This window comes from Balaenoptera ricei, chromosome 4, assembly GCF_028023285.1.
Source record: "Balaenoptera ricei isolate mBalRic1 chromosome 4, mBalRic1.hap2, whole genome shotgun sequence".
Classification (NCBI taxonomy): Eukaryota; Metazoa; Chordata; class Mammalia; order Artiodactyla; family Balaenopteridae; genus Balaenoptera; species Balaenoptera ricei.
In genome coordinates, this window is record NC_082642.1 from 134,895,356 (window position 1) to 134,915,843 (window position 20,488).

The 20,488-nt window shown below is 34.3% G+C and overlaps 1 long non-coding RNA gene across 1 annotated transcript in view; it reads right to left on the minus strand.

Moving 5' to 3' along the window:
* The window catches only part of LOC132365511 (uncharacterized), a 643,069-nt gene that overhangs the window by 247,377 nt on the left and 375,204 nt on the right, over positions 1 to 20,488 (minus strand). The window contains exon 4 of the long non-coding RNA XR_009503118.1: positions 101 to 184. This is a non-coding gene — a long non-coding RNA (uncharacterized LOC132365511). The remainder of the gene's footprint in view (positions 1 to 100; positions 185 to 20,488) is intronic.

Genomic DNA, 20,488 nt, shown 5'->3' on the forward strand with positions numbered 1-20,488 from the left:
GTTAACTGTTTTCTTTTCTTGAACAACCTTGGTATTAGTCTTCTACCTTAATAGATATATGTTAATGATTATGGATTTTACGGGGGTACAGTTCTCCTACCTGTGTGTGTTTCTCCTGTGATGTTCAACTGCACAGGTGTAGACACCAAGTATGTCACAAGTTGGATTTAACCTAGGCTGTCTCCTACAATGGGTAGAATAGAAAAAAAGACTTTAAATGTACTGAAGGTATATACAACAGCATTAAAAATAATTGGTCACTTGATGCTTTCTAAATTTGAACCACCTGAAGCAGACTTCTCATTATGTCTAGGGTAAGAATAGCATTTAAAAAGTGATCTGTTTTTACTTCTGCCTCTAGGAATAAGTAACAGGCCTAAGATTTACCATACTGTCTTAAGCAACTAGAAAAGCCCAGCAAGATATTTTTTAAAAACCAGTGGTTTTCAGATATTGGACAATACGCAGTACAGAACAATGATCCTTGGAGGGAACGGAAACAAAGCAAGGTAAGCCCTATGACTGCCCCACCCTGCTGTCTAGGGAAGTTTCCACAATAGAGTACAGGGAAAGGGAACTGAAAGAGAATCTGCAGGTATTCCTGAGTTGAAAGACAAGTTCAGATTCCAGAAAGGTCAAGATGCCACAAATTTGTAGGGCAGAGAGACAGCTACACAAGAGCAAACCTCAGAAATCTACATCATGGGGCACTGGGTAGAGTCCTTAGAAAGGTATTGTTTTAAGCCACACCTAGAAAAGATCAACTTGTTTCCAAGTAACTTACTGCTTCCCTGAATAAAGTCCAAAAAATATTAAAAGAAATGCAAATACTGTAGCACACCACATATAAAATTCACAATGTGACATCAAGTCAGGAAAATACCAGGAGTGCGAAGAAGCAAAAGAAGAATCTCTCAGTACAAACAGATGCAGAAATAACACACATGAAAGAATTAGTAGACAAGAATGTTAAAACAGTCACTACAAATATGCTCTATATGTCTAGGAAAGCGGATGAAAGTGGACATGATAAGGAGAGACATGGAAAATTTTTTTTAATTGTAAAAACCAAAGTCAAATTTCTAGAGATTAAAAAAACAGCAAAATACACATTCTTTTGGAATATTTACCAAAATGGAAAATATTTGGGGCCATAAAACAAGTCTCGGTGAATATAAAAGTTTTCAAAACATTAGAATATGTTGTCTGACCACAGTTAAATTAAACTAGAAATCAATAACAGAAAGTATATGGAAAGTCCACAAATATTTTTTAAACAAAACAACATGCTTGTAAATAATTGATGGGTCAAAGAAGAAATCACAAAGGAAATTAGAAAATATATTAAATAAAAATGAAAGCACATTATATCAAAATTTGTGGGAAGCAGTTCATAGAGGGATAATTATTGCTTTAAATGCTTATATAAGAAAAAACAGAAAAGGCTGAAATCAACATACTAAACTTTCACAATAAGACATTAGAAAAAGAAGAGTGAATAATATTCAAAGTAAGCAAAATTTTAAAAAGAGCATAAATCAATAAGTAAATAAAGTATATATAGATATATATACACAGAGAGAGAGAGAGAAAGGCTGAGAGAGACAGAGAGAGAAACACAGAGAGAAAATCAATAAAAACAAAAGCAGGTTATTTGAGAAGATCAATAAAACTGATAAACTTCTAGCCAAAAAAGAGGAAAGAAGATACCTATTGCCAATATAAATGAAAGAAGGTAACTCACTACAGATGCTACAGACATTAAAAGAATATTATGAAAAATTGCATTGCAATTGTTTCAACAACTTAGATGAAATGAACAAACTTCTTAAAACAATAAAACTACTAAAGTTCATTAAAGAAGAAATAGACAACCTGAATAGCCCTATATCTACTTTTAAAATTGAATTTGTACTTAACAACTTTCCCAAAAATTAAATTCTAGGCATATATAAGACTTCACTGGTGAATTCTACCAAACATTTAAGAAAAAACAATACCAATTAATATTTCTGCTCATTCTGAGACCAGTGTAACTCTGATACCAAAACCAGACAAAGAGATAAAGAGATAAAGAGATGAAAGAAAGAAAGAAAGAAAGAAAGAGAAAGAAAGAAAGAAAGAAAGAAAGAAAGAAAGGGAAAGAAAGAAAGAAAAAGAAAGAAAGGAAGGAAGAAGAAAGGAAGACAGAAAGGAAGGAAGGAAGGGAGGAAGGAAGGGAGGAAGGGAGGGAGGGAGGGAGGAAGGAAGGGAGGAAGGAAAGAAACTACATACCAACGACCCTCATGAACATAGATGAAAAATTCTTAAAACCTAATTTTAGAAAACAGACTTCAACTGTATATAAAAAGGACTATACCTCATGGCTAAGTGGGGTTTATCTCAGAAATGAAAGTTTTATTTAGATTTTGAAAGTCAAACAATACAATTCATCATAATACTCAAGACTCAATAGAAACATCATATGGTTCTCAGTAAATGCAGGAAAATGACAAAATTCAATATCCATTTATAATTTTAAAACTCAGTAAACTAGGAATAGAATTTGCCGTAAATTGAATAATTGTCTTCTAATCACTGGAACGTGTGAATATTATCTTATGTGATGAGGACTTTGCAGATATGATGTTTAAATGAGATTATCTTGGATTATCTGGTGGGTCATAAATGCGATCACAAATGTCAATGTAAGAGTAAAGCAGTGTGAAGATTTGGCTACAGAAGAGAGAAGGTTTTGTGATGACCTCGGAGATCTGAAGATGCTATATGACAGGCTTTGGAAATGGAGGAAACAGCTGTGAGCCAAAGAATGCAAGGATTGCAGCTCCAGAAGCTGGAAAACACAAGAACATGGATTCTCCCCTAGAGCCTCAGGACACTGAGGAGACATACCCTGGTTTTGGCCCAGTGTAACTGATTTCAAACTTCTGACCTCCATAACTAGAAGAGAATAAATTTGTGTTGTGTAAGCCACCATGTTTGTGACAATTTGTTACAGCAGCTTAAGAAACTAATAGAGAAAGGAACTTCCTACACTTGATAAAAAACATCTAAGAAAAATCAACAGCTAACATATTTAATGATGAAAGGCTGAATCCTTTTCCATTAAGATTGCAAACAAGGCAAGAATGCCCACTCTTACCACTTCTATGCAACATTTTATTATAGTCAGTTAAATAAGGAAAGAAAAAAGAAGTAAAAAGTATAGTGATAGAAAAAGAAGTGACACTATTTACAGAAACAGGTGGGTTTAAGTAGAAAATCCTAAAGAATCTTTAAAAAGCTATTATAACTAATGTGTAATGTTTGCAAAAACCACATGACCCAATCTCAATATTAAAAATTTTAAATATATAGCAAAGAAAAACCTAGAAAATAAAATGGAAAATAAATACCATTTACAAGAGCAACAAAAATATTAAATTCTTAGGAATAAATTTGACAAATGTAGACTATTTGTATGCTAAATTCTACAAAATATTTACAGAATTAAACAAAACAAATAAATGGAGAGATATAGCATGCTCAAAAATCAGAAGATCCAACGTTGTTAAAATACGAATTCTTCAGAGATTGATCTATTGATCAGAATTTGGCAAACTTTTTCTGTAAAGAGCCAAATAGAAAATACTTAAGGCTTTGCAGGCCAAATAATGATGTCTGTTGCATATTCTTTGTTTTTTTTGTTTTGTTTTGTTTGTTACAATCCTTTAAAAATGTGAAAAAAAAATTCTTAGCTTGAGGGCAGTAGAAAAACAGACTATAAACTGGATTTGATACATGGGCTATAGTTTGCAAACTCTCGCAATGAATCCTAATGAAAATCCCAACAGGCTGTCATATGGGAATTTATATGGAAATACAAGAGTCCTAATGTAGCTAAAGTTTGAAAAAGAAGAACAAGGTTGAAAAACGTATACTACCTGATTTGGACACTTATTTTCAATCTCCAATAATCAAGTTAGTGTGGTAGTAATAGTGTGGTTAGTAGTATAAAGCTAGATATACAGATCATTGGAACTGTAAAGGAACTCCTCAAAAAGATGTATGTATACATGGTCAACTGATTTTGATAAGGATGCCAAAGCAATTCCACAGAGAATTGATCATCTTTCTACAAATAGTGCTGAACAATTTGGATTATTCTTTTGGGATAAGAAAGAAAAAAACATCAGTTCTTATCTCAGGAAAAAAAATTAGGAGTAAATCTTGGGCTAGGCAAAGATTCCTAAATAGAGCACAAAAGTCATGAACAATAAAAAAAATCAATAAAACATTAGATTTCATCAGAACATAAAACATTTGTTCTTTGTTAAGACACTATTAAGAGAATGGAAAGACAAGCCACTAACAAGAAAAATATACTTGCAAAACATATATCTGACAAAGAACTTCCATCTAGAACAAGAATTATCGAAACAAGGCCCATGGGCTAAGTTTGACCTGCCATCTGTTTTTGTAAATAAAATTTTATTGATACATGGTCGTGCTTATCCATTTGTGTCTTATATGTGACTGTTTTCATGATACAAGGCCAGGTTTAATAGTTGCAACAAAAATAATATGGCCCATAATGCCTAAAATAGTCACTCTCTGGCCCTTTAAAAACAAGTTTGCCAATCCTTGATCTCGAATACATAAAGAACTTGTGTGTCATAATAATAAGACAATCTAATTTTCAAAAATGAGCAAATGATTTGAACAGACACTTCACGAATGCAGATGTATAGATGGCCCATAAACATGAAAAGCTGCTCAACATCGTTAGTTACTAGAGAAATGCAGATTAAAACCACAGTGAGATACCACTCACTATATGACCATGAGAACAGCTAAAATTAAAGACTGTTCATACCAGCCAAGCAAGTGGGGAGGGAGCAGACGGAATCCTCAAGCATTGCTGGTAGGAATGGAAGATGGTGTCATCACTTTTGATAATTTGATAATTTCTTAAATAGGTAAACATGCACCTGCTATATAACTCAGTCATTCTCCTCTTGGGAATGAAATAATACGTCTATACAAAGACATGTTCCTGCATGCTCATAACAGTTTTCTCTGTTAGATCCCCAAACTGAAAGTGATACAATATCTATCAGCAGCTGAATGGATAGACACATTGTGATACATACATTGAATGGAATACTAGTCAGTAATAAAAAGAGTACATGCAACTCAATTATGAAACAAAAAAACAATTTTCAAAAATGAGCAAATGGATGTATCTCATAATATTTATGCTGAGTGAAAGAAGCTGGATAATAAAAAAGTACATATCATATTGAATGATATTTTATATAAAATTCTAGAAAATGGAAAATAATATAAAAAGACAGAAAGTGGATTAGGGGATACACGGGAGGGGGAGGGTGAATAAGGGGAAGATTACAAAGCAGGATAAAGAACTTTTGAGTTGTTTTTTTTTTTTTTAATTTGTATTGGGGTATAGCTGATTTACAATTTTGTGTTAGTTTCAGGTGTACAGCAAAGTGTATTAGTTATACATATACATATATCCACTCTTTTTTAGATTCTTTTCCCAAGTAGGCCATTACAAAGTACTGAGTATAGTTCCCTGTGCTATACAGCAGGTCCTTATTAGTTATCCATTTTATAATAGTAGTGTGTATATGTCAATCCCAATCTTCCAATTTATCCCCCCCTGCCCTTACCCCCTGGTAACCATAAGTTTGTTTTCTACATCTGTAACTCTATTTCTGTTTTGTACATAAATTCATTTGTATGCTTTTTTTTAGATCCCACATATAAGTGACACCATATGATATTTATCTTTCTCTGTCTGACTTACTTCACTCAGTATGACAATCTGTAGGTCCATCCATGTTGCTGCAAATGACATTAATTAGTTCTTTTTTATGGCTGAGTAATATTCCATTGTATATATATATATATATATATATATATATATATATATATACCACATGTTCTTTATCCATTCCTCTGTTGATAGATACTTAGGTTGCTTCCATGTCCTGGCTATTGTAAATAGTGCTGCAATGAACATCGGGGTGCATGTATTTTTTGAAATATGGTTTTCTCCAGATATATGCCCAGGAGTGGGATTGCAGGATCATATGTAGCTCTATTTTTATTTTTTTAAGGAACCTCCATTCTGTTCACCATAATGGCTGTATCAGTTTACATTCCCACCAACAGTGCAAGAGGGTTCCCTTTTCTCCACACCCTCTCCAGCATGTATTGTTTGTAGATTTTTTGATGATGGCCATGCTGACCTGTGTGAGGTGATACTTCACTGTAGTTTTGATTTACATTTCTCTACTAATTAGTGATGTTGAGCATCTTTTCATGTGCTGTTTAGCTATCTGTATGTCTTCTTTGGAGAAATGTCTATTTAGATCTTCTGCCCATTTTTTGATTGGGTTGTTTGTTTTTTTGGTATTTAGCTTCATGCGTTCTTTTTGATGAAAATGTTTGTTATCTTGACTGTTGTAATGGTTTCATGGTTGTACACATATGTCAAAACTCATCAAATTTTACACTTTAAAATGATACTTTGTTGTACATCAATTTCATCTCAAAGCTATATAAAAAGGGAAACTTTACTTGAATAATATTTCCATAGCCACAATTTCTCCAACATAGATATCATTCCAGGAGTGTTATTTGTAAGCGAAAAATAATTCTAGTGACATTCTGTCTAGCTACTAATATTGTCTGAGAAGCAGCAGCCTTGGCATTGGCTGACAGGTTGTCGGAAACACTGAATCCTTTCACTAGCTCAGCCACCACCCCAGAGACTTTGATCAGAATATAAATTTTGGAAGGGTTTCCAGGTGACTTACATGCACATTAAAGTCTGAGAAACACTGTTCAAGAGACAACAGCTTTGGCTCAAATGAGAAGTAAAAATCAGTACAAATACCTCTTATTAGAGATGTTATTTAAAAGGTTCATTTACCATGCCCTGGATTACTAGATAATTCTAAAATACTCTTTGAGTCTGATTCCACAGTCCCATGTCATTGCCTATTTTTTTTTTACCGGGACTGCCACCACTTTTCACAAATGTATTTTCCTGTAATATCCCCCTCTCATTGTAATCTTTCCATACTTAAGCATAAATGCTCATATTCTCATAGGGAGCACTAAGTTTTTTTAATTGCTTTAAAATCATATTGGGATCTCTTGCCTCCATTCTTATCCAGGATTTCTGTGCATTGTGGTAAAATGGGACAAAGGGTGGTTTCAGAGAGTTAGCATCTGAGTCAAAATCTCTAAAATTAACTCCAGAAATTATTGACAGAAATAAATGAAGAGAAAAAACTCAACCCTGTAAACAACTATCCACTTAATTTAAAAAAAAAAAAAAAACTTTTAGTAAAATGAGTAAAACTCCAAGAAATGAGATAGAAATAAAGATTTGAAAAGAAACATAATAGAAAGCAAGTGCATTAAGAAAAGACCACACACCAGGGAAAATAATACCTTACTTTATACAACTTTTTATAAATTTTACTGTTCTTTCACATTCATTATTTCATTTAATCTTTTCTAAAAATGTGTGGATAAGAAGTCAAATGTTATTATCTCCATTTTTCAGAAAGTTATGTCATTTGCCCAGCCTCACTCAGCTGGGGATTCAAATCCAGTTGTTTCAACTTCAAGCCTGGTACTCCCTCTACCATCCCACATCGCATGTATGAAATGTTCTCGCATGATCTCTTGCAAGCTTCACATACAAGCAGTTCAATTAAAGACAGAAACAAATGTCCCGAGGCATTTGCTATCATGATAAGCTGAAATCTGAAAGAGTTTGATGTTAAAATCAAAATTGCCTTTAAGTTACAGAAGCATATAAACGCATCTTTATCTCAAAAACATTTATTGTCTTTTTACCTAAAATGAAATAGCAAACAAGATAAATTTCATTTGGTTAAAAAAATATAACTTCTGGGTAGGAAGATTTTTTTTTTAATCTGGAGAGATTTTTTCCATTAAGTAGTTAATTCTAGTGAATTCCAGATGTCGTCTTTTAACAGGCACTGTTCTCAGACTTATTTCTACTAACTAAAGAAATCTCCCCTCTTCAGGTAAATTTACTGTATTTCTACGACCTTTTGTCCTGGAGTCAACCATCTTTTGTATCTTTTTTTTCTTTTTTTTTTTTTAAATGATGGTTCTCTATCTTATTAAAGGGCTTGACAGAAATAGATAAAAACGACACCTGGAAAAGAACATTTCTACTCCTGGGCGTCATCGAATTTCAAATTTAAACTTGGGGAAGTATCTGAAAAAAGCCCAAACAAGTACAGATCAAGCACAAAGAGAAATGTCCCCCTCCTCCTCCTTCTTTTTTAGTTGGTGGGGAGGAGATTATCTTGTTTTGTTCTGTTTTGTTTTCCATTTGGTCAGCTGGCACACTGCACAGTAAGTTGAGTTTTTTTTTTCCCCTTTCTCATTGCAGTTGCTTTTAGATGTGTCCTAAATTAGCTCTTCTTTAAGTTGCAGGGAGTTGGCCTCCATTCCCCAAACCGAACAATAGTTCCCCTCGGGTGAGAGTGCCAGCTACATATATTATCGGTCCTGTTCCCAGCAGGAACATTTCAGTGCCTGCTTAGAAAAATTAGTCACATGGATTTTAGATTGGAGGGGGGATGGCTAGCTTCAGATATCGTATTTAATTTGTGAGAAAATTGAACTGTTTCTTTCTTTTCATGTCTCCCAGTCACCCTTTTTGACTTTCATAGATGCTTCACCTTTCTTCATGAGAGTCAAGAATGAGCCCATCTTTGGAATGCTCCAAAAATTAAGGGCACATTTAGTCTGTTAATTCTTCTTAGTTGGCCCAATTCCACTTTAGCTAATTATATTCTGTTCCAAAAAAAAGAAAAGAAAAGAAAAGAAAAAATCTCTTCACATTTGGAGATGAAAAACATTGTTTTTCAACCTTCTCTTCTGAGCTAAAGCTCACCCCTCAAAAGCCCAGCATGGATCCATCTGAAGTTGCCCAAGTACAAATGCCTAGAGTGTGGGAGAATCCAAAAGAAGACGCCATTCCCAGAGGATAAAGTGGCCATCTTTGTACCCACCCCAAAATCAGTATACAAAGAAAAATACATGATTATCTGGCTACAGAAGTTGGCACTTTGCTTTATGAGGCACACTTCTTTACCAATGGATAGCGATGTCATACTTGAGGATCCACACTAAATACCATCCAAGAGAAGCAGGAATTCTCTGGAAAAAGAATGTCTGTTTCTTTTTTTTAAATGAAAAGCATTGCAAAGTAATCCAGATAGTCTAAGTCCTGTAGTTTCTAACCTCTTCTTTGATGCACTGTACGTTGCAAGCTCCAAATGTGTCTAGCATGCTTAAGATACTCATTGAAATATATACCTCATACCATGATGTTTCTTTTTTGCCACAATGTTTATAACAAGGGCTCTTAACTTTTATTTCAATTGCATGAAATAATGTGACATTTGCCCTTGTTATTTTAGCTTTATTTCAGAAGTTTCTAAAACATTTGTCTCTGCAAGATTTCCTTGATGTTAAGGCACAGGAAAGTGCTTTAGGCTCTGCTGACTCAACATTTACACATTTTTCTTCTGATGAAATATTTGTTTGCTTTAAAACCAAATGATGTAACGTAACTAAAACAATATAGAATTATACTAATTATGGTGTGACAGATTTAGATGGAATCATACTTTGTCTGCTCTTGTAGTATATATAGTCATTATCTATCAAGTATTCACATGTAGATTGAAAATTTTCACACCAACTATCAAAACTCCAAACCAACTACTTAAAACAAAAAAAAAAAAAGTAAATTTCAAAAGGCTTACAGGTTTAGTTTGGATAGCATCAGCAGGAAGTGATCTGTGAAAAAATTCATTTTGCCAGTCTTTGTGACTAGAGAGAGTTCCTATGATTAAGCATTTTTAAAGGGTACAGCTTAACTTTAAAATTCATAGGCTAAGGACTTCCCTGGTGGCACAGTGGAAAAGAATCTGCCTGCCAGTGCAGGGGACACGGGTTTGATCCTTGGTCCAGGAAGACCCCACATGCCGTGGAGCAACTAAGCCAGTGCACCACAACTACTGAGCCTGTGCTCTAGAGCCCATGAGCCGCAACTACTGAAACCCACGTACCTAGAGCCTGTGCTCTGCAACAAGAGAAGCCACTGCAATGAGAGCCCGCACACCACAACAAAGACCCAACACAGCCAAAAATAAATACAATTAAAAAAAAAATTCATAGGCTAAAAATAGTTTCATGGGAGGTTTGTGGTTGGTGTCACACTTTTATATGTTCTATTACAAGTTTTGTATAGATGTAAAATTGCATTCATATCTGTCTCATAAATAGCTTTAAGAGAAAGAGATGAACCATAATAGAAGTAGATGTTTCCCCCCAGATATCAGTGATGATAAGGTCTTAGGGAATATAGTTTTAGGTGAGGAGGAAGAGGGGAGACACTGGGAAATCTTTCAATATTCAGTTAACATTAAACTTTCTTATACAAGAAAAAGAAAAAGAAAGACAAGTTACAAAAAAAATCTTAAGCTCAATGAGAGGGCATAAAAGCAGTAGATGAAGAGTTAAAGATGATCAATTTATGAAAAAAAATTACTAATTATATGTGAATCATATAAACTGCTCCTAGAAGATGGCAGCTAAAGAACAGAGGTTTTTTTTGTTTATTTTTTGTTTATTTTTTAAGTTGTTTTGCTTGTGTACCAATATTAAGTCCTTGACTTCAGCAGTTCTAGAATCTATACCTCAGGAAAAAAAAATGAACTAAGTTAGGTGTGTTCATAGAAAGGAATTCACAATGAATAAATGATGAGCTTATTTCTATTTAAGGATGAAAATTTTAGATACCTTTATTGGAAAATGTGAGTACCTTTGAAAAATACAGCTAAAATATTTTAAAAATACTTAAAGAATATGGACAGAGTAAAAGCCAAGTCTTAAAATATTGAACTTAGATGTCGCTCTGATATTTGAAGGAAGTAGAGTTAATAAAAGAAGGAGAATTAATAAAAGGAAGAAACATTTTTCTAAGTATGTAGTAAATTTGTGATATTCCTGACTCCAAGAAATAGAAAATATTCTATGCTCTGGATGGGTATGAATTATTACATTAAATACACAATGCAAGCAATAGAGTTTAGTAAAATAGGTTTGTGAAATTCAGTTGTAGTCCTAAGCCTTTTATATCTGTATTATAAAGATCAGTTACCATGCTCAGCTAAAATACCTTAGTTTTATTCTCAAAGAAAAAATTATTTAAAAAAATAAGATTTACAAAACTACAATGAGGTGTCACCTCACACCAGTCAGAATGGCCATCATCAAAAAATCTACAAACAATAAATGCTAGAGAGGGTGTGGAGGAAAGGGAACCCTCTTGCACTGTTGGTAGGAATGTAAAGTGATACAGCTACTATGGAGAACAGTATGGAGGCTCCTTAAAAAACTAAAAATACAACCACCATACAACCCAGCAATCCCACTACTGGGCATATACCCTGAGAAAACCATAATTCAGAAAGAGTCAAGTACCACAATGTTCATTGCAGCTTTATTTATAATAGCCAGGACATGGAAACAACCTAAGTGTCCATCGACAGATGAATGGATAAAGAAGATATGGCACATATATACAATGGAATATTACTCAGCCATATAAAGAAATGAAGTTGAGTTATTTGTAGTGAGGTGGATGGACCTAGAGTCTGTCATACAGAGTGAAGTCAGAAAGAGTAAAACAAATACCATATGGTAACACATATACATGGAATCTAAAAAAAAAAAAAAAATGTTTCTGAAAAACCTAGGGGCAGGACAGGAATAAAGATGTAGACGTAGAGAATGGACTTGAGGACACAGGGAGGGGGAAGGTTAAGCTGGGACAAAGTGAGAGAGTGGCATGGCCATATATACACTACCAAATGTAGAATAGATAGCTAGTGGGAAGCAGCCACATAGCACAGGAAAATCAGCTCAGTGCTTTGTGATCACCTAGAGGGGTGGGTTAGGGAGGGTGGGAGGGAGACACAAGAGGGAGGGGATATGGGGATATATGTATACATATACCTGATTCACTTTGTTATACAGCAGAAAATAACACAACATTGTAAAGCAATTATAACCCAATAAAGATGTCAAAAAAAAAAAAAAGATTTAACCTAGGATAGGTTTTTTGCTGTTTTTTGTTTGTTTTTTGTGGTTTTTTTGTGGGTTTTTTTTGCGGATTCTAGTGCCCTTTTCTATGCGACAAAGTTCTGATGATAATGGGAGAGCTGAAGAACCACAGGTGTTGGAATATAAAGAAATTGAACATACCGAAAAACAGAAATTCCAGAATGCTATATAGACTCCACTGAATTTTTTATCTCTCTTTTACCACTAGTCCTTAGGGTACTTTTTGAACTTGGAAGAATCCCATATACTTCACAGATATACTTTCTTTTATAATCTTAGCTACTAATCAAATTATAAAATGTCAAAACTCTCTCAGTAGCCCCCTACATTTTTTAAGTTTCTAAGAATATATAAAATGATAGTCAGACTTCTGTTCCTAATATAAAGTGCCAATCTCCCTCTGAGGGACCAGAGTCTATATAAATTGGTTCTTAATATTTTCTGTTACTTTCTCTCTGAATCTCACTGTATATGACAAAATGAATGTCTAGTAAGACTAAATTTACAGAGGATCCTTGGTGATTTTCTTAGCTATTTTGACCAAGAAATAGATTTTTTTTTTTCCTCTCACGATACTAGAAATTTTGACACAAAAGAACCCTGATTTTTTGGGGTCAAGAAAAAAAAAAAAACTTCAACATGTATTGTAATAACTGTGAAAGAAGTTGCAGGTTATTTGGTGGTTTTCTTAGCTACATGTGACTCATAAAAATGATGTAATTTTGACAGAAGCAACAACTCAAAGGGTACAAAAGAGAATTTATAATGTCAGTGACCTCTGCTGCTAGATGAGTCTACAAATTTAGGAATTAAAATGCCAAAATTCTTTAATAGTATTATAGTCACCCTATTCTTAATTTCACTTACTCGCTTAATTTTAACTGTATCACTTACATGATTTAATACAACAACAAATGGAAATTTAACAGTGCCATTTGGGACATACTAAACTATCTTTCATGAGTGATGCAATTATTCTGAAATCTAACTGTACAGTAAATGATATACTTGCATGAATATTGGCTTGAGTATTTTGGCTTCAATTTTAACTTTTGTAATAGCTATGGCAAAATTTTCCTATCAAAAAATCTTAAAATTGAGAATGTCTTCATAAATGTTCAAAAAGTCAGTATCTGGACACTTCCTGGAAGCAAATGCACCTTCCTCATCTATATGTAGCGGAGTTTGAATATAACAAAATTGTTTAGCTTTTTCTTGATAAAAGATGTGGGTATAATTATTCTAGTTAGGGCTCTATCACTCTACCTGCTTGGCATATAGCATCCTGGGCCAATCCTCCAATATTTGGAGAATCTATGATGGAACATTTATAAAGCAACCCCTGATATCCACATGGGTTGATGTGATTCAATTGTTTCTGGCTTATAACACTCAAGAGAGATTGTAATGAGAAGATGAGGGTAGAAAATCATGGAGAACTCATATATATATACAAGGATAGTGAATTGGCAGACCACAAAATTGGTATTTTAGGCAAAGTGATATCTTGGAAGAAGGTATAGACAAGAGAGTAAAAGGTGTAGTCAAATGACAAGCTCAAGCAGAAAAAAGATTAAGAAGAAAAAAATGAACAAAAAAATGTAAATAAGAGGAAGATGCTGGCACTGAGCATCCCAAGAATAGAGGTAGCCAAAACCTAAGTCAGAGCAGTCAGAAGTACACTAGAAAAATGTGAGAAAGCTGAATTAAACTATGATATAAATTAATTCAGGAAGTAGTCACTAATAATTTTCATTACATGTAATTGGTGACATCTTCTGCTCTACATTCCATGGAATAACTCTTTGAAGGAGAAAAGAGAAAGGGAAAACTAACATTTCCTGATGTAATATTATGAGCCTGACAAAGTGCCATATGGACAACATGCAGTCTTGTCCAATCCTCATGGTCATAAAGGGTGAGGATGCTTTGGAGGGTCTGGTGAGGTGGGAGATACACTGTACGCAGATTCATAAGAATGTCAATTCCCCATTAGAAGCAAGAAGTGACCTGGATGCTTCTAATATGATGAGTCAGAATGTCCACTTCATTCCTGGAGTAGAATTAGGGAGAGGAAGGGTATAATCTGATGAACGTTACCTTTAGAAATAAAAGCTGAGAACAGAAGTCTAATACAGACTTCAAGATGGCAGAAAAGAAAATAAGTTGGGATTTCTAGAAGAGGCACAAAAGCTATTAAAAAGTAACATCCCTTAATCTTTCTAATGTTCCCATGGCCTGTTTGATTTGTGATTTTTCATCTACTTTTACAAAATTATTGGCTTTAAAGCAAAAAAGTCCTTATCCTTTCAGTCATAAAATAGATTATTAGTTGGAGAAGCTATGTCTGATTCAGTATTGGTTGGGTAAAGACATTTCCGAAAGCAACGCAACAATACCACCAATCGAAACTTTAGGTTTTGTTTGCTACAATGAGAAAGAAAGGGAAGGAAGGAGGGAGGGAGGGACAGAGAAAAAGGGAAAGAGAGGCAGAAGAAAGAAAGAAGGAAGGAAGGAAGGAAGGAAGGAAGGAAGGAAGGAAGGAAGGAAGGAAGGAAGGCAGGGAGGGGAGGAAAATAGGGCCTAGGACCAGAACCAAAAAGAATGGACCTGGGGTTTAAGACTTTGCCCAAGGTCTGAACAGAACATTCCCTGAACTTGATAACCCATGAAGCAGACATCACATCACGTATCTTTTGAGGAAATCTAAGATCACAGAAATTTTGTGATCTGCCCAAGCTCACACATCTAGCAAATGCTGGAGCTGGAATTTAAGCCCAGCTGTGATGGAGCCTCTAATCATGCTCCATCACAATGACTAGCAGATGAAAATTTTAAGCCAATAATAAGGAAATGGAGCCATAAAAAATAAAGAACAATAGTACTATAAAGCAAAAAGTTACTTAACATATATTAATACAATCGCTGTAATTGAAAAAGAAAAGTATTACAGAATTTAATGAAATATTACAGCATAAATATTTATTAGTCTAACGAAGTATAATTTGTATAAGAACAAAAGTTTGTTTTAAGTGAAACATCTTAATTTAACATGAGAAAGAATGATAAGCATAAAATAAATTAGAAATTCTTTTGAGTAACAAGTTGAGAAGAACTACATTTTATTGTCACTTAGTGGGATCTGTGTTATACCCCTTTTTTTGTTGTATTTGAGCCCTACTCGACATATTCACTGCAGTTTGGGAAATACAAAAGTACAATGAACTAGGGTTCTGATCCTTAGCTTTTATAAGATCTATAATAAATCACTGCAAGGAATGTCTGGACCTAAGTTTTCTAACTTACAACAATTAGGCACTTGGCCTAGACTAGTGGTTATCATATTTTATTTTATTATAGAACTCCTTTTTCCAAATAAGTCCTTCAGTTAATTTCAAATAAGTAATGCTGATAAAATTGCAGCATGACAAATACCAGAAAACAAAGGTTTGGTTTTTTTTCTTTCTTTCCTTGAGCTCCTAGATTTATGTTCTAGAGGAGGCCAAGCCTTAAAACATGTGGGAAAATGATACTAAAATGAAATATATCACAGCATTTCACATATTATATTCCAAAAGTCCTAGTTCTTGGAAGCAGTGTTTTTAAAAGAATTCTCTGGCTAATAATATTGTTGAACGATGAACACTTCATCTCCCTTTTGGAGAGTTACAATATCTATGCCATGTTAAGAAACCAGTGAAATTCTGCAGGAAACAAACTTGCTTAAATTTGTTTATTCACCTGTAACACAAGTGACCTCAAGTCACTTTTTTTTTCTTCACCTGAAGTGAATGTCTCAAAAACCATGCTTTTTAATATCAATTACAAGCTCATGAACACCAAGAACCTTAGTTTAAACATCTTGACCTACTTACAGATTCTGAAATGGCACCTTACTGTATAATAGCAAGTCAATGGATATTATATCCATGAATTCAAAGTTGAATTCCATAAGCACAGAGTTAACTGGGCACAGACCATATTTAAAGTATCTTTTAAAAGGGAATACAAAGGAAATTCAAAGCTCATCATGGAAACTAAATCTGAGATAATGTAGATAAACATCTAAAATGGGGAAAATACCTTGAAAATACCTCTCTCTCTCATTTTCTCCCTGGCTTCAAGCTAAGACTTTGTCCTATTTATTCCACTTCTCTCCATTTCTCATCATTTCCCTTAGCCAAAGTCAGGGGAAAATCTGAAGAAAGAGGAAATGCTAGAATCTCAGTATCTGCCCCTCACCTCTATCCTGCTCCTCCCCTAGGCCTGGCCATTCCCATCTAGGATACCCTGCTCTTGAGTATCAGCTCTTATCCCAGCTTCCATAACAAGAGCTTCTCTTCGTTCCAAAGCTAGTGCCTTTGGTGGAGCTCCAGTGTGACCCAAGTATGCTTTTCCACTGATATGTGGATTGATATTCTTTAAGCCCTTTCTGTACAGAGATTATCTTCCACTAACCATATGCACCTCTAAAATCACTAAGTGAAAGGAGAAAAGTGACATAGGAAAAACTGTTATTGTCTCATTTCTACAATGGCAAATAAACAATGAGAGGGAGAGTTTTCGTTACTTTTAGAAATGGACAATAAAGAAAAAACTGACACTATTTCCTCTAATATTGAACCATGTTGAACAAAAACTTTACTTGTAAGCCATAGACGGTGCTGTGAAGTAGGCAAACCAAAGATGGGGGAGAGGGGGAGCAGAATGTAAGGACAGGATCCAGTAACAAAAAGTGAGTTTTATCCCCAACACTTCAGCTGTTTAAATCCCTGAACTGGCCCTGGTGGTACCCACCACCATTAGTTTGGTAAGCTGTCCCCGTCCTCTTGTTAAGAGGTAGGAGTGTTGGGGAGACTTCTGTTATTCCATTGCATTGCTGCCAACCCAACCTGAAAATACGTGGTTTTTCAGAGAAACATTTCAGTATGCGGTGTTAAGTTTCATAGCATTCTTGAGATAGTATTCTACTTTTGATATACAATGTGATAGGTGAGCTGGCCTTGGGACTCTAACGCCAGCTGTAATATGATTCCCACCCTTTTGGAACACAACCTGTTCATGAAATAGAGATTGCATTTATTTTCAGGAAAGAAAAGTACTGAGGTTTCTCTAATTCAGAATAGTTTAAATATAGGAAATGTTCCAGAGGACAGCAATCAAAATGATGAGTGAGTTAGATTGTTTTATTCATGTGTAAATATAAATGAAGCATAAATTACCAAAGAGAAATTTGCTGAGGAAAAAATAATAATAATTTGGGAAAATTATGTGATGGTCTATAGAATGTGAAAGGCACAGACTTCAAAGCAAGAGAAATAACTCAGTATGATTCAAGGGTTAGTAGTACCAATAATAGAATGTCCACAGAGTAAAGCAGAAGCTGCCTCCCCTATTGAAAAAGTAGCAAGTCTGAATGTGGTTTAGAAATCTAAACCTGGTAAAGACTTAGGAATAGACTCCAACAGTATGTAATACTCATGTTAAAAGGAGATAAAACCACCTAACTAGGAAGCCAATAACTGTTCCTCTGCATTTTCTAGACATATCATTTGACTCATTGGGGTCATATTCTTTCATAGATACTGTACTCAACCAATTTGTTACCAACTTTTCCCACCACTGGAAAAGGCTGTTGAAAACATTAATGTTTGGTGGCAAGCTGCTTGTGCTTTCCTCTGGGCATCTAAAAAATCAGTAGATGCATGACAAAAATTAAAGATCATAATTAACTTATTTCTAATGACAAACAAATTAACAATCTCACATATCCTTAACAGTCTTCAATGCTGTCAGGTAGAAATATAATGTGAGCAATACATGTAGTAATTTTAAATTTCCAAGTAGCTACATTAAAAAAAAAAAAGGTAAAAGAAATAGGTAAAATCCATTTTACTTAACCCAATGTATCCAAAAAATTACAATTTTATCTTGTGACACTAGCCACATTTCAATGCTCAGTAAGCACATGTAGCCAGAATACCATATTGTACAGCTGAGGAGCCAGAGGAAAAGTAGAGGAATAATGCAATGAAGAAAAATTTGTGTGTGGGTCAATGAAGGAACATTCATTTTGACTCAAGGTAATGAACATAATAATTGTATTGAGCACTCTACAGGTAACTTCACTGAGAAGGGGAAGGAGGATCACAGGCACAATGTGTGTGGGGTGGAGTGAGAATATCACCAAAATAAAAATGAACCCCCTTATGTGATTTTGAGATACGTTAATTTTAGAATAAAATAACCTTCTTTATATTCCCTCTAAGTGATCAATTTAAAATATATCAAAACATAATTTAAAAAATCTTTACAATTGGCAACTGTAATGATGTTAGGGTGCTGTGACAAGAAAAGTGTTATAATGAAAATTATAAATAAAATGGTCAAGGATAACACTTAAATTAAGCACTTAAAAACATTTCTAGGACAGTTAAAGATGTAAATTTAGAATACCAGTTGCAGGTGTTCATACAGAAATATACACCCAATTTATTTTTTTATTCAATAAAAATTCTTTTAGCGTTTACTCTATACTAGAAGCTTTCCTAGGCCCTGGTGATGCAGCAGAAACAAAAATAGGTAATATCTATGCTCATTAGGAGCAGATATTCTGGGGTAGATACACAAATACATTTGCCGACCAAAGCTTTGTTAAACTGTTTTTAAAGAACTTCCTTTTTCCATCACAAGCTAATATGACCTAGAGTTTGCTACCTTAAGGGAACATACTCAATCTGATTGTCAGACTCAAGAAATATGGAACCTGTTTTATCTATCATGTACTTCAGTACATACCAGAGTGCCTTATTATTATTTAATGATGGTATTAAATTGAATCAAGCTGAAATAAATAAAATTTAAATAAAATTTAAATAAAATAAATCAAATTTAAATAAATCAAATTTAATTGGATGTAATAAAACAGATGTTATTGCATTGCTAAAAATCCTAACTCAAAAACCGGGAATATCTCCATTAAAAATTAATACCATTTTTGGATTGGGTTGTTTGTTTTTTTGATATTGAGCTGCATGAGCTGCTTGTAAATTTTGGAGATTAATCCTTTGTCAGTTGCTTCATTTGCAAATATTTTCTCCCATTCTGAGGGTTGTCTTTTCGTCTTGTTTATGGTTCCCTTTGCTGTGCAAAAGCTTTTAAGTTTCATTAGGTCTCGTTTGTTTATTTTTGTTTTTATTTCCATTTCTCTAGGAGGTGGGTCAAAAAGGATCTTGCTGTGATTTATGTCATAGAGTGTTCTGCCTATCTTTTCCTCTAAGAATTTTATAGTGTCTGGCCTTACATTTAGGTCTTTAATCCATTTTGAGTTTATTTTTGTGTAGGGTGTTAGGGAGTGTTCTAATTTCTTTCTTTTACATGTAGCTGTCCAGTTTTCCCAGCACCACTTATGGAAGAGGCTGTTTTTTCTCCATTGTATATTCTTGCCTCCTTTATCAAAAATAAGGTGACCACATGTGCGTGGGTTTATCTCTGGACTTTCTATCCTGTTCCATAGATCTATATTTCTGTTTTTGTTCCAGTACCATACTGTCTTGATTACTGTGGCTTTGTAGTATAGTCTGAAGTCAGGGAGCCTGATTCCTCCAGCTCCGTTTTTCTTTCTCAAGATTGCTTTGGCTATTCGGGGTCTTTTGTGTTTCCATACAAATTGTGAAATCCAAAAATGAGCAGAAGACCTAAATAGACATTTCTCCAAAGAAGATATACAGATTGTCAACAAACACATGAAAGGATGCTCAACATCATTAATCATTAGAGAAATGCAAATCAAAACTACAATGAGATATCATCTCACACTCGTCAGAATGGCCATCATCAAAAAATCTACAAACAATAAATGCTCGAGAGGGTGTGGAGAAAAGGGAACCCTCTTGCATTGTTGGTGGGAATGTAAATTGATACAGCCACTGTGGATAACAGTATGGAGGTTCTTTAAAAAACTAAAAGTAGAACTACCATATGACCCAGCAATCCCACTACTGGGCATATACCCTGAGAAAACCATAATTCAAAAAGAGTCATGTACCACAATGTTCATTGCAGCTCTGTTTACAATAGCCAGGACATGGAAGCAACCTAAATGTCCATCAACAGATGAATGGATAAAGAAGATGTGGCACATATATACAATGGAATATTACTCAGCCATAAAAAGAAATGAAATTGAGTTATTTGTAGTGAGGTGGATGGAGTTAGAGTCTGTCATACAGAGTGAAGTAAGTCAGAAAGAGAAAAACAAATACTGTATGCTAACACATATATATGGAATCTA